Consider the following 24,543-nt stretch of genomic DNA (forward strand, 5'->3'; position numbering starts at 1 on the left):
TGCTAAGTTGATGTGTAAGTTCTTGGTCTGGAAAAAAAATGCCTTAAATATTTCAAGTAGGAAGAGATTTTATTTTATTTTTTTAATTTTTATTTATTTATGATAGTCACACAGAGAGAGAGAGACAGAGACATAGGCAGAGGGAGAAGCAGGCTCCATGCACCGGGATGCCCGACGTGGGACTCAATCCCGGGTCTCCAGGGTCGCGCCCTGGGCCAAAGGCAGGCGCTAAACCGCTGAGCCACTCAGGGATCCCAGGAAGAGATTTTATATAAGAAATGAGATGCTCACTAAACTATCTAAAGGAAAAAGTCAGTAGAAATCATGGCTGAGGGATCCCTGGGTGGCGCAGCGGTTTGGCGCCTGCCTTTGGCCCAGGGCACGATCCTGGAGACCCGGGATCGAATCCCACGTCGGGCTCCCGGTGCGTGGAGCCTGCTTCTCCCTCTGCCTGTGTCTCTGCCTCTCTCTCTCTCTGTGTGACTATCATAAATAAATAAAAATTAAAAAAAAAAAAAAGAAATCATGGCTGACTTTTAGAAATCCAGGGATGCAGGAATTTCAGGGAAAACCACTGCCAGTAATCTCTGCACAATGCCGGACCTCACCTGGAAGCCACTGCGCATGCCATTCTGCCATCTGTCAACGTGTGATTGACACGACCTGCCGTCGTTCCGTGTGTAACGAAATAAAGGCTGCTTGCTTTCTTTGCCCTTCCTGATTTCACAGTGAGAATGCCTCTTATTGGTAGAAGTTAAACCAGGACCCAGTTGACAAAAGAATCTGGTCAATTTAGTTCTAGTCTTCTAGCACTCACAGAGGGGAGATTTAGAAAAACAAGAATGGTGCTAAGTATTCTTACTCTGCTGACAGAAATAGGAATTATTATGGTCCTTATGCAAGTGATCTCATACAATATTCAAATTTCATAGTCCAGAAATGTCAGTCCAGAAATAAATCCTTTGAAATAAAGTTACCAGGATGTAAAGATACTTGGCAAAATTGGTTGGATATTATCCATTTCCTCTGTTTGGGCCTACAGGAAGACTGCATTTTCCAGCCTCCCTTGCAGTTGGGTAAGGACTTCATGGTTGGGTTGTAGCCAATGGAATCTGGGCAGAAGCATCCTAAGCCACATCCAGTTTTCGTCATAAATTCTCATCTTCTGGCCAAGAGACATATGAGAATATGCTGAAAATCACTAATCATCAGAAAAAAGCAAATAAAAATCACAATGAGGTATCACCTTACACCTGTCAGATGGGCTAAAACCAAAAAGACGAGAAATAACAAGTAACGAAGATGGGGGGCAGCCTGGGTGGCTCAGTGGTTTAGCGCCACCTTCAGCCCGGGGCGTGATCCTGAGGACCCAGGATCGAATCTCATGTTGGGCTCCCTGCGTGGAGCCTGCTTCTCCTTCTGCCTGTGTCTCTGCCTCTCTCTCTCTCTCTCTCATGAATAAATAAATCTTTATTAAAAAAAAGTAACAAAGATGGGGAGAAAAAGGAAGCCTCATGCGCTGTTGGTGCGAATGCAAATTGCGACAGCCACTGTGGAAAATAGTGCGGAAATTCCTCAAAAAAATTTAAAATAGGAACACCACCTGATCCAGTAATTCTACTCCTGGGTATTTACCCAGAGAAAATGGAAACACTAATTCAACGACATAGATACCCCTATGTCTATTACAATATTTACAATAGTCGAGGTATGGAAAGCCTTATCCATCAGCAGATGAATGGATAAAGATGTGGTGTGAGTACACACATACACACACATAAATATTATGCAGCCATAAGAAAGGAGATTGTGGGGATCCCTGGGTGGCGCAGCGGTTTGGCGCCTGCCTTTGGCCCAGGGCGCGATCCTGGAGACCCGGGATCGAGTCCCACGTCGGGCTTCCGCTGCATGGAGCCTGCTTCTCCCTCTGCCTATGTCTCTGCCTCTCTCTCTCTCTCTCTGTGTGTGTGACTATCATAAATAAATAAAAATTAAAAAAAAAAAAAAGGAGATTGTGTCATTTGTGACAACATGGGTAGACCTAGAGGATATTATGCTTAGTGAAATAAATCAGACTAAGAAAGAAATATGATTTCAGGGGATCCCTGGGTGGCTCAGGGGTTTAGCGCCTGCCCTCGGCTCAAGGCAAGATTCTGGAGTCCCGGGATCGAGTCCCACGTCGGGCTCCCTGCATGGAGCCTGCTTCTCCCTCTGCCTGTGTGTGTGTATGTGTGTGTGATAGATAAATAAATAAAATCTTTAAAAAATGATTTCATTCATATGTGGAATCTCAAAAACATAAATGAATAAACAAGTCGGTAAACAGGAAACAATTGCCAGAGGGAAGCAGAGTTGGGGGATGGGCAAAATGTGTGAAGGGGCATAGAAGATACAGGTTCCCGTTATAGAATGAATAAGTCACAGGAATAAAAGCCACAGAACAGGGAATAAAGTCAATGCTACTGTAGGTGACAGATGATAGCTGCACTTGGGAGCACAGCATAACATCCAGATTTGTCAAATCACTATGTTATACATTGGAAACTAATGTGATACTGTGTATCAAATACACTCAGATAAAAAAAATCGTAGTTAAAAAAAATCCCCCTCATCTTTCAAGCTCACTCACGTCCTTGCTGCTGGAAATGAAGGACTGGAAATAACAAAAGTGTAAGGTAGATCCCTGAATCACTTTTAGGGCAGACATCTTGCAGTAATAGCCTAACTTGCATTAGACAGTGGTGCAAACTAGAAGCGAACTTTATTGTGGTGAGTTGGTGAAATATTGGGAGTGTTTGTCATAACACAAGTGAATATAAATTTGAATAACAAGACATATATATGAATGAAGAGTTTTACAGCATTTCCAGTGGCAAAAATGCAAAATAAAGGAAAGTGAACACCTGTTAATGAACAAATGGTCAAATTTTGTCTATCTATGCTGTAACACATCATACACCTAAGATTTGCCTTTCAGATATTATAATTTTTATGATAATAAAATGTCTCAATAAAATGAGTAAAAATGCATTCATATATATTTGAATACTTAACGGAAAATTACAAGTGTGTGGAAGGAGGACTACTAGCTTGTAAGTTACTAGTGGAGAATGTGTCTGGAGAAGGGGAGGAAGAGAGCAGGTTAAAAAATTTTCTTTTTCTTTGAAGTCCATGATTCATGATATGTATGGTTTTTAAAAAAGTACCTGAGAATGTACAATTTTGTAAAATATTTAAGTATGCTTTTGAAAAGTTCCTATGGTTCTTTTTATGGTATATGTAGTGTTTATTTTTTTTAAGATTTATTTATTTTTATTTATGATAGACACAGAGAGAGAGAGAAAGAGGCAGAGACACAGGAGGAGGGAGAAGCAGGCTCCATGCCGGGAGCCCGATCCCAGGACCCCAGGATCACGCCCTGAGCCAAAGGCAGGCGCCAAACCGCTGAGCCACCCAGGGATCCCCTAAATATGTAGTGTTTAGAAGCAGGATTATTTGTGAATTGCTTCCCCAAACCAGGACAGACAAACCTGAAATACATCAAATGTAGGCCTAGCCATGCTTTAGCAATGGAGAGCCCAGTTGGGTCTAATATTTTGGCTGGCACTGCTGCAAGAAACACATCTTATACCTTTGTTTCCTCCTCTGTTCTTCCATGGTGGAAATTTATGTCCTTCACACCGTCAGCATTTCCACAAGCCTCCTATGTGAACCCATAGGTTTGTATCTTTCTCCTCTGCCAGGTAACACACTGACTGCTATGAGGGACCCGGGTCCACTGCCTGTTGCTGCTCACCTGTGTACTCAGAACCCACCTGCTTCAAGAGTTAGCCAGCAAAAAAAAAAAAAAAAAAAGAGTTAGTCAGCTGGTCATTCATGCTTATGAGCTGCCCAGAGATATGCCCTATTACCACCCACTGGATAGTAGCACATTAATGATTCTAGGATTCTGAGAAGCCAAAATCACCTTTCCATCCCTTTTTCCATCCTGTGGAACTTCCATCCTGTACCAACTTCATTGTACTCCCAGAAATCAGGGTAGAAACCACCTCCATCCCAATGTGGGTAAATACAACATACTTTCTTAGACTGTGCATAGACTGTCTCTCCATGTCCCACTCACCCAATTTCAAAACCTTCCACTCTTCCCTTCTCTACCTGTAGTGTTTAAGGTTCTATTTGAAGAGTCCCAAAATGAAGCCCTGGCTTAAACGCTGTGGATAGTGGATTTGATTAGAATACACTTAAACTGCATGTTTAAATTTAACTTTGGAATTTAAAATGCAAGGTGGTTTGTTTTTTTTTTTCATAATGCAGTTTTACACTGTTTTCATTGCAAATATCTACTTTTGGTTTTTATGGGTTTAATGAGTTCACTGGGATGGCCTGAGTATTAACCACCATTTGTAATAACATTTCTGTGGGAAAATGTGTTTTAAACACTAGCTCTTGAATGTAAACTTTTGGAAAAAAAGAAAACTTATTCTTAAGTTGGAAAATGTATTAATGAGCTTTTACATTCCAAAGGGGAATAGATTGTCCTTGAAGTCATCAAGCAAAATCCAAATGCTTTCATATATTCTGCTACTGAGACAAGTTAACCTAAGTATAAAATTTATGAGGAAAGAAGGCAAAATAGTCACATTTATTTAAAGGAACTGGAACTTCCAACATGCTGTCTTGATTTTAAAGTGCTTAAGCACTTAAAATTTTCGGTCTTTGGTTGTCATTTCCCAGTATTAACTGCTTGCTTTTTTTTTTTTTTTTCACTATCCTTTGGATGTGTTATTGATTTAGTACACCTTTTCTCCATTCTTGTATGGCTTATCTGAAAAGTTCCTAACCACATGGCTCATCTGAAAATTTTTGAAATGTCTGGCAAAAATAAAAACAATAAGAGTTAGAAAAATACTGAGGAAGTTAGGACACATTAAAAATAACCATAGGGTCACCTGGGTGGCTTAGTCAGTTAACATCTGACTCCTGATTTCGTCTCAGGTCATGATCTCAGGGTCATGAAACTGAGCTCTGTGTTGGGCTCCAAGTTGGGCATGAAGACTACTTGAGATTTTCTGGCTTCCCCTTCCTCTGCCCCTCCCCCACGGTTGTGCACACATTCTCTCTCTCTCTAAAAAACAAAACAAAACAAACCATCACTAAAATGAGCTTAGTGTGCAGAGAAACTTGTATAGGATATCATCTTGTACACTGGTTTGGGTTGCAATTTGACTATTAGCTTTTTAAAGTTAAAAAAAAAAAATCCAACCCCCAACCAGTCATTAGAGTCACTGTAATATAAAAGCAAAACATATAGTTTAAAATAAGCTTAATTTAGTCAAAAGAGATCCGAATTTTGCCCAGGGGTCCTACCTAATACAGAGGGCACTCTACAAGGAGTCAGATGTTATCTTATATAACATCCTGACAGGGGATCCCTGGGTGGCTCAGTGGTTTGGTGCCTGCCTTTGGCCCAGGGCGCAATCCTGGAGTCCAGGGATCGAGTCCCACATGGGGCTCCAGGCATGGAGTCTGCTTCTCCCTCCTCCTGTGTCTCTGCCTCTCTCTCTCTCTCTCTCTCTCTCTCTCTCTATGTCTATCATAAATAAATAAATAAATAAATAAATAAATAAATAAATAAATAAATAAATAAATCTTAAAAAAAAAAACATTTTGACAATAGCTAAAAGAGAATTTCCTACCAACACTTTGTAACATTGGTCACACCACTGTAACCAAAATCATAGGTTACAGTTAAAATCAATTGGTGTACATTTGATTGACAATGCTTAGGGAATCCCTAAATTTTCATTACTAATGCATTTAGAAGTCATTTCCTATCTTAAGGGGCAAATAACTAATCTTCAAATTAAGTAATTCTTGTAAAAGTAGATCAGGGGACTCTGTTGGGAGTCCTCAAGACTGCTCAGAGTTTTGGGAATTCATTAGGAGAACTCACAAGACTCAGCATGTAGTCATATGCATGGTTATGATTTATTATCGTGAAAGAGTATGGAGCATAACCAGCAAAGAGGAAAGGTACATGGGGATAAGTCCCAGGTAAATCAGATGTAAGTAAACTTCGAAGATTCCTCTTCTGGTGGAGTCACACAAGATGTGTTTAATTCCTTAAACAAATTGTGACAAATTGTGGGGAATGTTGCCAACCAGGGACGCTCATTAGAGACTAAACACCCAAGATTTTCACTGGGACCTGATTATATAGGCACCCTCTGCCAGGCACATACCCAAATTTCAGATTTTTAGAAGAAAAACAGGGGCTTGCAGAAATTATATTGTCTGTACAGTTCAGATACTGTGAGCCCCTTATACCAGTTAACAGTGGAACCTTCCTGAAATTCATGTTCCCAGATGCCAGCAAAGGGTGGACTTTAACTTAAAAAAAAAAAAAATAGGGGATCCCTGGGTGGCTCAGTGGTTTAGCGCCTGCCTTCGGCCCAGGGCTTGATCCTGGAGACCTGGGATCAAGTCCCGCTTCGGGTTTCCTGCATGGAGCCTGCTTCTCCCTCTGCCTGTGTCTCTGCCTCTCTCTCTCTCAAATAATTTTTTTTTTAATTTTTATATTTTTTTTACAGATTTTATTTATTTATTCATGAGACACACACACATACACACACACACACACACACACACACACACACACACACCAGAAGTGGTGAGGAGGAGCAGAGGGAGAGAGAGAAGCAGAGTTCTTGCTGGGCAGGGAGCCAGACACTGAGCTCAATTAGGCCTCAAGATCATGACCTGAGCTGAAGGCAGATGCTTAACTAGCTGAACCACCCAGGCACACCCCCGCACCCCAGGACCTAAACTTTTTAAGTTAGGACTGCTATGTTAACTTTTTCTGCCCCCAGATAATTAAACTTATTTAAAAGTTCTGGAGAGGCCCCTGGATGCCGCCGAGTAGGCATCGTTAAAGTCTCCTCTCCCACCACCGTCAGGTCTAAGTCAGAGTCTCCCAAAGAGCCTGAGCAGCTGCAGAAGCTCTTCATTGGAGGTTTGAGCTTCGAAACAACCGATGAGAGTCTGAGGAGCCATTTTGAGCAATGGGGGACGCTTACAGAGTGTGTGGTAATGAGAGACCCCAACGCCAAGCGCTCCAAAGGCTCTGGGTTTGTCACGTGGGCCACCATGGAGGAGGTGGATGCAGCCATGAGTGCAAGGCCACACAAGGTGGATGGAAGTGTCGTGGAACCAAAGAGGGCTGTCTCACGAGAAGATTCTCAAAGACCTGGTGCCCACTTAACTGTGAAAAAGATTTTTGTTGGTGGCATTAAAGAAGACCCTGAAGAACATCATCTAAGAGATTATTTTGAACAGTATAGGAAAATTGAAGTGATTAAGATCATGACTGACCGAGGCAGTGGCAAAAAGAGAGGTTTTGCTTTTGTGACATTTGATGACCATGACTCTGTAGACAAGATTGTCATTCGAAAATCCCATACTGTGAATGGCCACAACTGTGAAGTAAGGAAAGCCCTAGTGAAGCAAGAGATGGTTAGTGCTTCGTCCAGCCAAAGAGGCCGAAGTGGTTCTGGAAACTTTGGTGGTGGTCGTCGAGGTGGTTTTGGTGGGAATGACAACTTTGGTCTTGGAGGGAACTTCAGTGGTTGAGGTGGCTTCGGTGGCAGTTGAGGTGCTGGTGGATACAGTGGCAGTGGGGATGGCTGTAACGGATTTGGTAATGATGGAAGCAGCTCCAGAGGTGGCGGAAGCTATAACGATTTTGGCAATTACAGCAATCAATCCTCAAATTTTGGACCCATAAAAGGAGGAAATTTTGGAGGCAGGAGCTCTGACCCCTATGGTGGTGGAGGCCAATACTTTGCCAAACCACAAAACCAAGGTGGCTATGGCGGCAGCAGCAGCAGCAACTATGGCAGTGGCAGAAGGTTTTCATTACTGCCAGGAAACAAAGCGTAGCAGGAGAGGAGAGCCAGAGAAGCTACAGGTTACAACAGATTTGTGAACTCAGCCAGGCACAGCTTGGCTAGGCAGGGCCCAGCTGCTGCAAAGAAGACATGTTTTATTTATTTATTTATTTATTTTTTTTTTTAAAGATTTTATTTATTTATTCATGATAGTCACAGAGAGAGAGAGAGAGAGAGGCAGAGACACAGGCAGAGGGAGAAGCAGGCTCCATGCACCGGGAGCCCGACGTGGGATTCGATCCCGGGTCTCCAGGATCGCGCCCTGGGCCAAAGGCAGGCGCCAAACCGCTGCGCCACCCAGGGATCCCAGAAGACATGTTTTAGACAATACTCATGTGTATGGGCAAAAAACTCGAGGACTATATTTCTAACTAATTGTATAACAGGTTATTTTAGTTTTGTTCTGTGGAAAGTGTAAGGCATTCCAACAAAGGGTTTTAATGTAGATTTTTTTTTTTTGCACTCATGCTGTGATTGCTAAATGTAATACTCTGATCATGACGCTGAATAAATGTGTCTTTAAATAAAATAAAATAAAAATAAATAATAAAAGTTCTGGAGATAACTTAATATACAGCTTCTTATATATTGTTTAAAGAAATAACCTAAAAAAAAAAAAAAAAAAAAGAAATAACCTACCTGTATTAGTGCCAGTTCATTGGTATTAATTTCTATTAAATCTCATGTGATGAATGATGCTAGTGTAAATTTAGCCTATACACTCTATGAAACTAAGAATTCACTGATCAAGAAGCTTCGGAATTTAAATATATGTTTTCAAATTTGAATAAGAAACTTCTTATATGTGAAATTGTTTAAATGGAATTGTACGATTATCATTTGGGGATCATGTATCATTCCCAAACATGTATGCTGATTTTACTAGGGCCTTTATTTGATAAGAGGGATATTCTAGCTATGGATTTAACTGACATTTCATAGCACAAAGAAATACTAAATATAATGGATTGCATAGCTTGATTAACTTGATTTTGAGTTATGTTCTTTTGAATTACAAGTGCCTTAGGAGAAAGTAGCTATTAATCTTTGGCTAGTTACTATTTCAGCATATGAAGGACATTGATTAAAGGCAAGCACTTACATGTCTTACTGTGTTTCACATTTCTGTGCCAAGGGAAAGGGCAAAGAAATATTTAAGATGTGTCATTTAAGAACTGTTATTATCAAGAATGTAACTGCAGAGGCTTACCATCTATTTTTTCTTCCAGAAGTGTTAGGTTTATGGTTTCAGGCCTTATGCTCAATTCTTTAATCCATGATGAGTTCATTTTTGTGTATGGCATAAGATACTGGTTCAGTTTTATTCTTTTGAATGTGACTGTACAGTTTTCCCAATACCATTTATCTGAGACTTTCCTTTCCCCGTTGTACATTCTTGCCTGTGTTGTATATTAATTGAACATATATGCATGAGTATATTTCTGGGCTCCCTATTCTGTTCCATTGATCTATGTCTCTGTTTTTATGCTAATGCCATACTATTTTGATTACTATAGCTTTATGGTGTAGTTTGAAATCAGAGAGCATGATGCCTTCAACTTTGTTCTTTCTCGAGATTGTTTTGACTATTCGGGGTCTTTTGTGGTTCCACACCTAATTTTGTCCTATTTCTGTGAAAAATGCCATTGGAATTTTGATAAAAAAATTGCATTGAATCTATAAATTACTTTGATTAGCATATACATTTTAATAATATTAATTATTCTAATCCATGAGCATGGAATATCTTCCCATATATCTGTGTTGTCTTCAACTTTTTTCATTAATGTCTTACCGTTTTCACTATATAAATCTATTACCTCCTTGGTTACGTTTATTTCTAGGTATTTGATTCATTTTGATGCAACTGCAAATGCAATTGTTTTCTTAATTTCTGTTTCCAATATTTCATTATTAGTGCATAAAAACACAACAAATTTTTTGCATATTGCTTTTGTATCCTGCAAATTTACTGAATTTTTTTATTGTAACAGTTTTTTGATGGAGTCTTTAGGATTTTCTGTATATAATATCGTGTCATCTGTAAATAGTGACAGTTTTACTTCTTTCTTTCCAGTTACGATGCCTTTTATTTTTTTATTTACTTATTTTTCCAATGCCTTTTATTTCTTTTTCTCGTGTAACTGCTCTGGCTAGTACTTCCATACCATAATATTGTCTTTATATTATATTAATAGACACACAGTAAATGTTTTATATAAATAACCTTTGTTTCCTCTCTCCTTCACCCACTCACTCCCTCTTTCTCTCTTTCTCTCAGCATTTCTTTAACTGGTAAAACTTGCATTTTTGCTCGGATGGCTGCTTGTATACTTTATACCATACCCTCACTACTTTTCTATTTTTCTGTACTATGAGAAATAATTGAAAATGGCCGACCACCTCTTCTTCCCTCTTTTTCTCTCTCCCAGCATCTGATGTGAAGTAATAGCCTCTTAATTCCAGGTAATAACTATAAGGTAATCAGCTAGTTTGTTCTATTTTTCATATGTTCTCCCCATTTCACATCTACTCCTCCAATGCTTGATAATTGTATTCTCTACCTTATTAGAGAATGTGACCAATAACATATACTCTCTCCTTTATATCCATTATTTAGTCTTAGTTCCCTAGGTTAGGATATATGCAATGATTATCACCAGTCCTGATGTTGATGTTGAAGTCTATCCAGTCATTTTGGTTTTGGAAGCTCATTTTCTAGTAGATATCTTAGAAGGGGGCATGGAAACAATATTTCTTTTGTTCATGAATGTTTATAACTGCTTGCCTATGGTCTTTATTCTTTTTTTTTTTTTTTTTTTTTTTTTTAAGATTTTACTTATTTGAGAAAGAGAGAGCATGAAAGAGAGAGAGCACAAGCAGAGGAGAGGAGTAGAGAGAAGCCTGACTCCTTGCCAAGGAGGAAGACTGATGCAAGACTCAATCCAGGACCTTGGGATTATGACCTCAGCTGAAGGCAAACCCTTAAAACACTGAGCCACCCAGGTGGCCTATGATCTTCATTCTCGAACATAAGTTTATATGGTATAAAACCCTTAGGTCACATTTGCTTGCCTTAAATGTGTTAAATATGTCACTCTATTATCTTCAACCCATAAAGCTTTGAGGTAGAAAGATCTGGCAATTGACATCCTTTCTTTTATAAGTGATTGGGTGTTGTTGTTGATTGCCTTGATACAAATGGAATGTTTACAGTTTTTCTTTAAAATTCATTAGTTTTACTAAAATAATTCTCGATGTTGGCCATTTTGGTGTCAGTCTTTTCAGGTATGCTTTTCAGTATATTTTCAAGGTGTTTTGTTTTGTTTTGTTTTTTTCCCTTCAGGAAAATTTTCTTGGATTATTCTGTTTTGTTCTATTGCTCTGGTTCTCTCCCTTGGGTACTTCTGGCATACATATATGGGAACTTGTCTTTTTTACCTGTTACTTTCTCTCAAATCCTTTTTACCTCCTTTTTCATTTGATTTTTAACATTTTCCTCCTCTTAAAATTCTATTTCTGCTAAGACATTATTTCTTGCTTTTCTATGCTTTTGTTGTTCTTCTTGCTTAGAATTCCTTAAAATTTTTAAGTTATGTCCTGAGTTCTCTCATTTTTTCCCTCCATAAACCTTTTGTTTTACTAAGTAGAGCACATTTACATATGAGAACAACCACTAGGCCCAAATAACAAGCTAGTACTGCTATAAGGACTGCTTGCCACACGTATATTAAATCAAAAGAGCAGAGACTTACAGGTGCTTATGTTACACACTCGGGTCCTTGGGCTCTCCAAACAATAGAAATTTACTAGTGGCTAAGCTGGAAGTTCCAGGCAAGGCTTTTATTAGCGCTTATGCTTCAGCACAAGGAAGACAGAACAAAGGAAAGGGTTCTTCATGCTGGCTCTCCAGAACAAAGGCTGGGGAAAAATTTTAAGAGACTGAGGTGGGAAAGGAGTGATCTCTAAGCCTATAGGGAGAGCGAGATACAGGAAGTTGGGCACACAATTTCAGTGGACAGAACATGTTTCATCATGGATCGTCCTGTTTCATTAGCATGTGAAATACCTATCCCTGGGTGTGATTTTTAGTATCATAATGAGGGAACAAGTCAGTGAAAGGTCAGTGCTGGACTCCACCTTGGTGCAGACTGGCTTGTTTGGGTCTTTGCCAGTCTTAGAAGTGGAGTCCCTTCTTTGGTAAGCATCCTGCTTCTGCACTCCTGCAGGACATGCCACCCAAGAGGCATAAGGTTTCACCTATCGAGGAACGCTGCATTTTGTGGTCAGGATGAAGAGGACTCGAGTCCAGTCACTGCCCTGTCTCACTTAAAACTCTCTAAATTAGGGACGCCCAGGTGGCTCAGCGGTTAAGTGCCTGCCTTCAGCCCAGGGTGTGATCCTGGAGTCCCGGGATTGAGTCCCACATTGGGCTCCCTGCATGGAGCCTGCTTCTCTCTCTGCCTGTGTCTCTGCCTCTCTCTTTCTGTGTCTCTCATGAATAAATAAATAAAATAAAATAAATAAAAACTCTGTAAATTAGATCTCTGCAGCTAGAGAAAAGGGCAGATGACTGGGTGAGTTGTACAACCATTATGTGATCCCCTCTACTTCATGCTCAAAACCACTGAAAGTTGAATTGGAGGCATGGTCCTGTTTGTTTAAGTGCATATTTCTCCCTGTGTTAATGATTAGAACAAAGGCAATCTCTATGGGGGAGGTATTCCACTGATAAATACAGAACTATACCAGAACAAAGAGGGGGTGACATAGAAAATCTTGTTTTTTCAACTATCAGATGCTTTCATAATGTAGTCATATGCAGTGGAAAAAGCTCCACCTCCCACAGGCTTAATCCAAAAACTTCATTGCTATTCATATCAAGGAAGCCTCACCATACTTCTGGCGTCATTCCTAAATATGAGATCCAGCTGGCTTTTCAGGGTATTGGAAACCTTTATTCTGTGACCTCCATAATGGATTTCAACACTGCCAGCTATTTACTCAGACAGCTAGGCCTCTTGATCGGTTGAGATCTCACTATCTTTACGGTGGCAATTCTGTTGATAGGGATCATTTTTTGCCTTTCAACCTTTACTAGAAGGAAGTCCTGATTCCTGCAATGAAGCCATTAGGAGCTATTGCAACTGGTATAAAGCCAGTTGAGGATCAGTGTCTCCAGCTTTCAGTGCCTGGTTGTACCTTTACCACCTTGTTGAGCATTTGTTTTCCTTCTGTTAGGTCTGTAATAAGGTCATTTCTGGCTCAGAAGACTTATTTTTTTATTTTTATTTTTTTAAAGAGCTTATTTACTTATTCATGAGACACAGAGAGAGAGAGAGAGAGAGAGAGAGAGGCAGAGACATGAGCAGAGGGAGAAGCAGGCTCCATGCAAGGAGCCTGACATGGGACTCCATCCTGGGTCTCCAGGATCAGGCCCTGGGCTGAAGGCAGGCGCCAAACTGCTGAGCCACCCAGGTGTCCCTCAGAAGACTTTTAAATTTACTCGATTCAAGTTGAAAATTTCGATTTCCTTCTACTACACAATCTGCATTTTTTTCCTTTCATATTCTGTCACAGTCCATCTTTTTGTTTGCACAAGATAACCTTCCTCATGTTTTGTATTTCCTTTGCCTTTGCCTCTTTTCCGTCTGCTTTCTCATTGTCTTCTTGTTCAACGAAAGCCATCATGTGCTTAATTCGCTATTGTATGTCCACATTCCTGAGGGCCATGACAAAGGAGAAGCTAGCCTAAGAGTGGGCTCAAGTAGATCTTTGGAGGGCCAGATGAAAGAAACTTAGAAAAGCTCTTGGCATCCTTGTTTTAAAACCCTAGATTCTGGGGTGCCTGGGTAGCTCAGTCAGTTAAGCATCTGACTCCTAACTTCATCCTGGGGTCATGATGTCAGGGTCATGGGACTGAGCCCAGCAACCACCTCCGCGCTTAGTGGGGTGTCTGCCTAAGGATTCATTCTCTCCCTCTCCCTTGGCTGCACCCCCACTCTTTCTCTAAAAATAGAGATAAATCTTAAAAATAAATAAAATAAACCTCCAGATTCTTGTTTTGCAGCTTTTGATTTTTTCTAAACCTAATTTGTGTGGGTTTTTTAATGGCTTCTACACTTTTAAAAAAATTGTTAGCTTATTTTGAAATATTAGATTTTACAGTTTCCCAATTTGTTGGCGTGTCTTTCTGAAGTGTTTTCATCATAGTGTGTGGGTATTTTATTCTGCCTCTTATTCCTTTTCTTCTTACAATAATTTTGCAGGAAATTTGGCCACAATCCTTTTTTATTGCTTGTTTTGAAAATGAAATAAGTTTTCCCACACTTTTATAATGAGGGAGGTCCAAGAAGATAGATTTTCCTTCATTCCAGGAATACTTCTGTTGTTTTTGCAAAGTAACAAGAAGAAAAAAAAAAAGAAGAAATAGATCTCTTTCAGAGATCTGCCTCTTTTTTTTAAATTTTATTTTAAGGAAAGCAATGAATCACTTAACAAAGGAGAATTACTTTAAAACAGAGATTATCATAATGGGTAGCTGAGAAACAGTGGAATTTTAATAAAAGGTATGTACAGAGTTTAGTAATCTAAAGCAGAAATTAATAATTCTTCTCTAGAGTTGTAGCCATAACCATAAAAAAATACTATCTCGTCTAAGACTTAATTGCACACACATTTGAGCAAACCAATGAAAAAATTTAGTAACTAATCCAAAAGCAGTCCCACCAGTTTTCAGTGTTTTTAACCCCTCAGCCATCATTTTTTTTTGTTTCTTTCATCCCCTCCCTCGACCCATTTACTTAAAAATAAATTTACTAGTCCACCTTTTCAGTGTTTTCTCTTAAGTATTCTCACTGCTAGATAATCTGCTATTTGGTCAAGTTCTCTGAAGCTAAATTTTGAGAACTGATTTAAAATTTCCTAGAGTTTGTAAAAAAAATGCATTATATACATTATTTTATTGGTTAGGTAATAACAAATCAACATATAGTTTATTAAATCTTCTGTTTAATTTTCATGTTGGGTTGTCATATTTATCTTTATACAGATTTGGCAGTTCCTCTGATTGTGTAACATAACCACTTATCTTATGACTATTTTCTTTTTCAGAGGAGTACTAGGTTTTCTATGTTACATCCTGATAGGGTTTCCTTGTTGATGCCACAGGCAAGGCCATGGTGCTGTAGATTTTGAAGCAGGATCTCCTGTCAGAGGGGTAAGTCTTTTCCATTGTCAGCCACATGGAAGACAGGAGGGTTTAAGCCCTTGAGAGTCTCTAGCAGGGGTTAGACATAGGCAGAGGGAGAAGTAGGTTCCCTGAAGGGAGCCTGATGTGGTACTCGATCCCAGGACCCTGAGATCATGACCTGAGCCATAGTCAGATGCTCAACCACTGAGCCACCCAGGTGCCCAAGGGCGGGCTTCTGTGGCCTTTGGTTCTCTGCCCAGTGATGGCTCAAGTTCTGTGGGAAGGGACTATGAAGACAAGGAAGTAGGTACCCCACTTTTTATATCTGATGCTCAGTGTGCTCCTTTGAAGAAAAGGGGATGCCTTGATGGTTGGGTATCTGGGGAGGCAGGTGTCAGAAATGTAATGAGCTATAAGAAATGTCCTCAAAGTAGAATGATGAAACATTGTCCAGGTAGGGAGGCAGAACCATCAAAGGCTGTGCACTCCCAGGAGCCATCATGTTTCAAATCTGGTGGAGCACAGCCAGGAAAATAAAGGAGAGAACAAATACTGAAGGTCATGGTCTAGAGTTTACAGTGAGGGAGGAATAGGTAAAGGTGCCAGATGATCTGATTCAATACTGAGGCCCAGCATGGGGAATATATGTGGGGCAATCCCTTTCACGAGCCACAACACATATTGCAGATGCTGGCAGGTGCTTCAACTGGCTTTCCTTTGAAGCTTCTTTTCAGAACACGAAACTATTTCATCAACTTTTTTTCATTCTTCTCAATGATTCCAATATACTTTTATTTCCCTCGGATGATCCCATCTTTCACTTCACTGAGAAAACAGAAGTCATCTGATGGCAATTTCTCTAACTCTTCATACGACATCTACCAAAAGACCTATATCCACATCTATTTCCTCTTCCTTACTTTTTTGATGGATAGATAATTTTGATTTTTGATCTATAGATAATTTTTAAATTATTTTTAATTTTTTTCTTTTTTGATCTATAGATAATTCCTTCACCTGTTTTCTGGATTAAACACCTTCCTGTCATGTCAAGGAATTTATTTATTTATTTATTTAATAAACACTTACTGAGCACCTACTTTGTAACAGACACAATGCTCCATCCATTTTCTCTTTTGTAGATTCAACTGTTCTCACTCCATTGTCTCCTTCCCAATAGCATTTAACTAATGCTCAATGTTCTCTCCCAGTGAAAAACCAACTAAGCCAAAAACAACTGGAAAAAAAACAAAACAAAACCCAAACCAAAAGAAAACCTTTCACCACACCTCCTTCTTCAGATACTAGCCTGTCTTTCTTCTCTTCAAAGCCAAACATCTCTAAAACATTGTCTGTATTGTTTTCATGTCTGCCTATCTCATTCACTCTGCAACCCACAGATTTCTAGTTTCTGGTCTTATGGCTCTTAGCAGAAGTGCTTTCACTGTGCTCGTCAATAACCAGCTCTTGGCTAAACTGTATGGAAGCACTAAATTTCTCACTGTGTTTTATCTGTGTGCAGTTTTTAAAAATGCAAACCACTTCTCCTTTCACAGGGCTTCTATGATACCACATTCTCCCTATATGTCTGGTTCATCCTTCTCAGTCTTTTTGCAGGCTACATTTTGGTCTATATTTCCCTTAAGTGTTGCTATTCCTCAGGGTTTCCTGGGAAATCTTTCCTTCTTTTGTCAGCACATTATGGTTGATATCATCAGGCTCTAAGACTGTAAATTATTATCCACATCATGTAAGGATACCTGACATTGTGTTGACACGAAGCTGCTGGAATCTCAAAAACTGTTTTGCTTAAACAAATCTATAAGGAGAAGGCCAAAATAAATCTGTTAATGAATCTTGATTAACAATCTATTTCATGTCAATTAAATACCAGTGGAGTGAGAAAATAAAGTTATTAGGTGTATAGTAGCATCTTAGTCATCACAATGCTGGGTATATTTTACAATGTAAATCCGAACAGTCAATTGTTGCAACAATGAAGTTTCACTCAATATTGATATAGTGCAAAGATACATTATCATAACAGTGAAAACAAACTTTATCTATTTATCTATGTATCTATTGCCTTGAGTTAATGTCACACTCCAAAGAAGATGACTATGGTAATCCTTTTATAATTAAGAAGTAGACTACCACAAAAAGGGTTCCTTTTGTCCTTTTCAGCAAACTGTCCAGTGATTCATATTTATAGGGGACAGAACCTGTATATATAAATTGAACATGGCCTTCTTCCCACCTGACTAGTGCTACATATTCTTTGTGGGTTTATGATATGTGATGCATAAGTATTATTAAATCTTCTCCTTCACCTTAACATTTGTGCTTGTTATTCTCCATTTACTTATCTAGGTGCATTGTCTGCCCTTCTCTCCTTTGCCTTATGCCCTGGAATATTGTCTTTTGAGAACTATATCACCTGTGCTCGTTTGGCTTGTCCAATGGGAGATACACCAGCAGGAGATGTAACACAGGAGGACAGCAAGGTCTCTTCTCTGCCTCTTTCCTGCTCAGTGCCATATCTCTGGCAGTAGCTGTGTCCCTCCCGAACTAAAGATTCTGCTGGATTTTGCCTCCCAGGAGGTTCTGTTAACAGTTTTTTACTCTTGACTTTTTGGTCCTAGGTGTAATAATGGTTTCCCATTATTACAAGACTCTCAAGACTTGATATTCTCATATGATCCTCATCATATTTTTCCATACCTTTGTTACCCCTTTCATTCAAGTCTCAGTTTGAAGTCATTTAGGGTGATTTGTTTTTTTTCTTTCCAGGGAGCTGACTGATATGACAATGTTGTAAAACTAGCCCAATGCCTTGCATTTTCAAAAGCACTTGTGTCAACAATTTTGTCTTTATTAAGGTCTCTAATTGAATAATGTGACATGGGGTCCTCAGATTTTTAAAAATATTTTATTTATTTATTTGTGGGAGACAGAGAGAGAGAGAGGCAGAGACACAGGCAGAGGAAAAAGCAGGCTCTATGCAGGGAGCCCCACGCGGGACTTGATCCCGGGTCTCCAGGATCACACCCTGGGCTGAATGCAGCGCTAAACCCCTGAGCCACCCATAAGATTTCACCTATATATTAACCAAGGCTGAAAGCTGACATTTATACTTTTGTATTTTTACTATGTGCTAACAACTCTCAGACTTACATATATATAGCTCATAACTCTCTCCTAAGATTCAGAACTGTTATGTTCAACTCCTCTGATTTCTCTGCTCTGAATCCCACAGTTACAAAAAATTCCAAAAGTCCAATTCCATTGCATCTCCCCACATGCCCTTTAAACTTCTCAGACTGTTCCTGTCTGTGTAAATTTAGGAGTCCAGAAACTTCTTTACAATCTGAAAAGTCATGGTGCCTTATGGAGCCTGGCAATACTTTTGCTAATACAATTCCCTTAAGAACTCTGGTGGCTTTCTATATTTCAGATCAAAGCCCAATCCATGCTCTAGAAGCCAAAGTCACAACTATTTTCAAAACAGTTTTGTCCTTTTAGACTGGCTTACTGCTACTTTGGTATCAGGCTTCTGTGGGATGACATTTTCGTGCTTTCAAGATACCATTTTGTTTAGCTGAGAAAGCACCAATTTAAATTCCTTAGAAGCTTTAAAAAAGTGTCTTACAGCCATACCTTTGATTTGACCTTTATCCTTAGGCCATATCTTAATTTGAGAACCTTATTTGCCTAAGAAACTGAAATAAGGGCAGCCCAAGTGGTTCAGTTGTTGAGTGCCACCTTCTGTCTAGGGCGTGATCCTGGAGACCCAGGATCCAGTCCCACGTCAGGCTCCCTGTGTGGAGCCTGCTTCTCCCTCTGCCTGTGTCTCTGCCTCTCTCTCTTTCTCTCTCTCTCTCTGTCCCTTTCTCTGTGTGTCTGCTATGAATAAATAAATAAAATCTTTTAAAAAAGAAACTATAAATAAGAGATTGTTTATATTCCAGATTGGCAGGCTCTAACATCTCAGTAACATCTACCCAAGTCACTTCAGTGCCAAAAGTAGTCTTATGAGCATGCTTAATTTAAGGGGGCAGAGAAGAGCTATCTTCCCATGTGTCAGGATGCAGAGAGGGTCAGATAGTGGTAAACAGTAATAATCCTCAATGCATAGTAAGATAAACATCACAAAAAAGTTATAAAGAAAAGGCTAAAGGTTCTTAGAGCAAGAGGCAATCATAGTTAGGATGTTATGTGAGAAAAGACAATTCTTCTGTTTTTTTTTTTTTTTTTTTTTTTTTAAATCAATGAGTGAAAGTTTATTCCTTCACTTTTTTTTTTAACCAGTAGGAAATGGCCTGCTGGGGCTCCAAATTCAATCCTAGCTCCCAAGTTGGCAAACTTGGTAGAACCAACCCAAATATTTCCAGACTTTCCTTGTTCTACAGATAAACCTAGATAACACTTGCACAGTGTAAATAACCCAGAGAACAGCCCAAGACTGGCAGAATAGATTCTCCATAGCTAATCCTAGAGAAGAGGCCACATCAAAAATAGCATATATCTCCTTTTAAAAAGAAAAAAAAAAAAGTACTACTTATCCCACAATTGTTGTGAGGACCCTTTGCGCAGAATAAGTACTCAACAAATGGTGGTTTTTATTATCTTATTTTAAATCCATACTTAAGAAACTTATAAAAATGTTTCCTTCCAGAAAGAAAATGGGTTTCTGGGGAAAGGAGTGGAAGGCTTGTATTTTGTTGTATTTATATTTTTTGTAACTTTATTTTTTTTTTTAAGAGAGAGAGAGAATGCAAGGGGAGAGGCCGAGGGAGAGAGAATCTTCAACTAGACTCCCTGTTGAGCGCAGAGGCCCACTGGGGCTTGATCTCAGGGTCCTGAGATCATTACCTGAGCCAAAATCAAGAGTTGGACGTTTAACTGACTGAGCCACCTAGGTGTCCCTATTTTTTGTAACTTTTTGAATTTTCTACCATCTACATATGCTATTTATTCCAAACAATTATGGGTTTTAAAAATACTACTTGTAGGGATGCCTCGGTGGCTCAGCGACTGAGCCTCTGCCTTCAGCTCAGGGCGTGGACCTAGAGTCCCCACATCAGGCTCCCCTTGAGAAGCCTGCTTCTCCCTCTGCCTATGTCTCTGCCTCTCTCTCTCTCTGTCTCTCATGAATGAAACCTTAAAAAATACTACTTGTATATTTGTTCATTTTAATCTCTATTATATTAGAAACTTGAAATGTTTCATTTTAAAATCAGCAAGGGGGCAGCCCTGGTGGCGCGGCGGTTTGGCGCCACCTGCAGCCTAGGGTGTGATCCTGGGGACCCGGGATCAAGTCCCACATCGGGCTCCCTGCATGGAGCCTGCTTCTCCCTCTGCCTGTGTCTCTGCCTCTCTCTCTCTCTATGAATAAATAAATAAAATCTTTAAAAAAATAAAATCAGCAAGGAAAATATGAACTAGTTTATCTATGACAGGCTTAAAACAGATTCCTTTTAAAGCTTCTCAGGGCCCATTAGAGATGGTAAATAAATAAGAAGTCTTCTTATAGGGGGACAGTTTTATTGTGGTGTCGATATGTTTTCAGCGGTGAAAAATTTCAGAGAAAATAGTCAATAATACCTATGTAAATCTACATAATTTTGAAGAGTATAAATGTGAAATTTCATTCAACGATAAAAGAGTGTTTAGTAGGGAAAATATCTCATCTCACTATACTAATGTCGTCACTCAAATATATATTTCACAACTTGTGCTGATTTTATATGCTTTGTTGAGGTGGAGTTGACTTGAGAGCATGCGTGAAATAAATGTTCATTTTAATCGTGTTTCCTTTCACCCTTCAACTAGATTTTATGACAACAGAGCGTTTTAGACCACTTGAGGCACTTCTGAATTATACAGTCAGACAAAAATAGGTATTGTAAAATTATCTCAGCCTTATGTTAGAAGAAAAATCTGTTTCCTCTGTAGAAATTTTTAACTTCTGAAACTAACTGATTCTGTTCTCTGGCATTTGAAAAAGCTGTAAATCCATTTGATCACCAGACACTTATTAATCACCTTCTGTTTGCAAAGCTCTGCATTGGATTAGCAATCAGTTGCTATTCAATCCATTCATTTTCTATAACATTACTCTCATCACCTACTTATTTTGTGCTTCATTTTCCTAATTTTTAAAAAATGGCACTTTTATAATTCCTGCCATCCATATATTTATCAAGAGGATTAATAAATAAGGCCTGTATTTGGGATGTGGGCTGATGTAAATGAATAACTACCTAAATTTTTGTCAAGACATCTTAAATATAATTTGACCCTGGTTAAAAAAAAAAAAAAAGGCAACAGATAAGAGAATCAAATCTTTCAGGAAGACAAAAATGATCAAAGACATGAAAAGACTATTGTTTGCTATTCCTTTCCATTGTTTTTCCATTTTTTATTTTCCTAATTTCTAAACTTATCTCAATTATTTTATCTCATTATTTCTTTGGGATTCTCTATGACATTTTCTCTATTTTTAAAAATTTTTAAAAAGATTTATTTATTTATGATAGACCTAGAGAGAGAGGGAGAGAGAGAGAGAGAGAGGCAGGCAGAGACACAGGATGAGGGAGAAGCAGGCTCCATGCTGGGAGCCTGATGTGGGACTTGATCCCGGGACTCCAGGATCGCGCCCTGGGCCAAAGGCAGGTGCTAAACTGCTGAGCCATCCAGGGATCCCATTTTCTCTATTTTTTTAAGTTGAATTTTTAGTCATTTACTTTCATTCATTTTTTTAAAATTTTGACATTATTATTTATTTTAATCAATACATTTACTTGTATTTGACAAGTTTTGACATAAATTACTTTTATCATTTAATTCCATGTATTAAGAGGTACCTGGCCGGCTTAATCAGTTAAGAATCTGTCTTCCACTCATGTCATGATCACAGGGTCCTGGGACTGAGCCCCATGTTGGACTCCTTGCTCAGGGGGAGTCTGCTTCTCCTTCTCCCTTTGCCTCTCCCCTTACCCATGCTCCCTCTCTCGCTCTTGCTCTCTCTCTCTCTCAAATAAAGAAATAAAATCTTAAAAAAAATAATTCCCTGTATTAACATTTTCTTTTATAATTTTTTAAAATCAAGATTATTAAATATTATGTTTTTACTCTTCAGATATGATTTTTAAATCTGTATTTTAAAAAAATTTACCATGAATAATAATCAGAAGACATGATCTATACGATTAGCAATTCTTTGGAATTTATGGGCTTCTTGTGTGACACAGTGCATTTTCAATTTTTGTTTCTTTCACAGGTACTCTGTGAAAAAATTTTGGGTTTTCTATTCATCAAATTTATAGATTGATTATACTTAGTTATCTTTTGGTGGGTTAGACTAATTTGCATTCATTACAGTTACTATTTTGAAGTTGCTTCAGTTATACTATTTTAAATTTTCTATTTATCATACTTTAATTTGGTTTCCTTTTATTTTTCTTCTTGTTCCCTTTCCTTTGCTGACAATATTTGGTTGGACAATTATTCTACTGGTTTGAAAGTCATAACATTATATTTTGGTTCTCTAGTAGTTACCTCTTATTTATTCTTTCTTCATCTCCCAAGTTGGGGAAAACTTTTTTTTTTAAGTATCTAGAGCAGGACAAACTGACTCCAAGCACATACTCTAAATCTTTTTTGCCTTTGCCAGGTCCTTAGCTTCTGAGACTTCAAGGCTAAGAATGGACTCTTTTGTTATCTGTATTTTGCTGTGTCATCCTTCCCCTGGAGCAGAGAAGATGCAGTGCCTTGGCTGTCCTGGCTGAGGGAAGGTCAGAGGGAACAAAGGAACAATAGAGGAAAAACCCTATTATCATCTCAAAATTTTATTCAGTCATAAATGCTCGTGCTGTCTTTGTCAACTCTACTCAGATCTCCACTACCATTGTTGGGAGGCATCCTATAATTTTCCAGTACTGTATAGTTAGCTGGTAGATATATTTAGTATATTTATGAAATAGCTAATTAAATCATTTGGTGTATCAGCTCTACGTATTAAAACTCTTTTTGCTGAGTGAAGTAAGTCAGTTGGAGAAGGACAAACATTATATGTTCTCATTCATTTGGGGAATATAAATAATAGTGGAAGGGAATATAAGGGAAGGGAGAAGAAATGTGTGGGAAATATCAGAAAGGCGGACAGAACGTAAAGACTGCTAACTCTGGGAAACGAAGTAGGGTTGGTAGAAGGGGAGGAGGGCGGGGGTGGGAGTGATTGGGTGACGGGCACTGGGGGTTATTCTGTATGTTGGTAAATTGAACACCAATAAAAAATAAATTAAAAAAAACAAATTAAAAAAAACTCTCTTTTTTAAGTCTTTGGTTTCTTCAATTCTAATTTGCTATTTATTTAATTCTTTCATTCATTCATTTATTTTTAAATTTTATTTATTTATTTTTAAAGATTTTATTTATTTATTCATGAGACACGCAGAGAGAGGCAAAGACATACACAGAGGGAGAAGCAGGCTCCTCCCAGAGAGCCGGATGCGGGATTCAATCCCATACCTGGGATCATGCCCCTGAGCCGAAGGCACCCACTCAACTGCTGAGCCACCCGTGAGTCCCTCGTTCAACATTTATTAAGAATCAATTATATGTCAGCCACTTGGCTGAAGGAAAATATGGAACAATAACAAAAAAATAACCCCTCTCTCAAAATGCCCTCCTGGTGGGGAGGGGAGCACACAGATAAATCACCTGATAATTACAAAGAATGCATTAAGAGCTATAATAGTGGAATACATTAAAAAAGAACAAAGAGGAGAGGGCCACTAACTGGGGCGGTGAGAAACATCTTCACAGAAGAGGGACTGTTGAGTTGGGTCTTGAACAATAAATGGGTATTCAAGTCATGAAGGATTGGTGGCAGGAGAATTTCACCAGAGTTGAGGAGTGATAGGAAGAGCCATTGGGAGAGGAGGGTACCTATAGAGAGTGTGCCTCATAGAGAGTGAGCACCTATGTGGTTGTGGATAGAGAGGCTAAGTGGATGTGGGAGTAGGGGAGACAGGAGCCACAGATAGAAGACTAGCAAGATTTGTGTTTTGAGCTTTAGAAAATGTGTCATTTAGAGATTTTTAAGCAGGGAGAAAAAGTAGATATTGGGCGGTGGCACAGAATGAAGAGAAAAAGGGAGTCAGAGGGATAGAGAGAGCACAAAGTGCTTGGCAGCAAAGAAACTAAGAGATTGCTAACAAACCTTTCCAGGCTTAAGCCACCACACTAGCTCAGGCCCTTACATTTCTCATGCGGTATGAATTTTTCACTAGGATTTGACCAGATGTTATCACTTCTAATTAACCCTGACACCACTGATTTAGACTGGGATGTTAGAAGATAATTATTTTTTTGTTTAAAGTAAGAGTTCACTGTTAG

General features: G+C 38.9%; 1 long non-coding RNA gene and 1 pseudogene across 1 annotated transcript; both read left to right on the plus strand.

Moving 5' to 3' along the window:
* Positions 1-5,685: 5,685 nt before the first annotated feature.
* Positions 5,686-8,041, plus strand: LOC144287512 (heterogeneous nuclear ribonucleoprotein A1 pseudogene; annotated as a pseudogene).
* A 2,014-nt stretch (positions 8,042-10,055) lies between these two features.
* LOC144287893 (uncharacterized) lies at positions 10,056-23,441 on the plus strand. Its single transcript, XR_013355704.1, has 5 exons — positions 10,056-10,415; positions 10,782-10,994; positions 15,063-15,168; positions 20,974-21,041; positions 22,817-23,441. It is a non-coding gene; the product is annotated as an uncharacterized LOC144287893 (long non-coding RNA).
* The last annotated feature ends 1,102 nt before the right edge of the window (positions 23,442-24,543 follow it).

This window comes from Canis aureus, chromosome 17, assembly GCF_053574225.1.
Source record: "Canis aureus isolate CA01 chromosome 17, VMU_Caureus_v.1.0, whole genome shotgun sequence".
In the NCBI taxonomy this organism is placed as follows: Eukaryota; Metazoa; Chordata; class Mammalia; order Carnivora; family Canidae; genus Canis; species Canis aureus.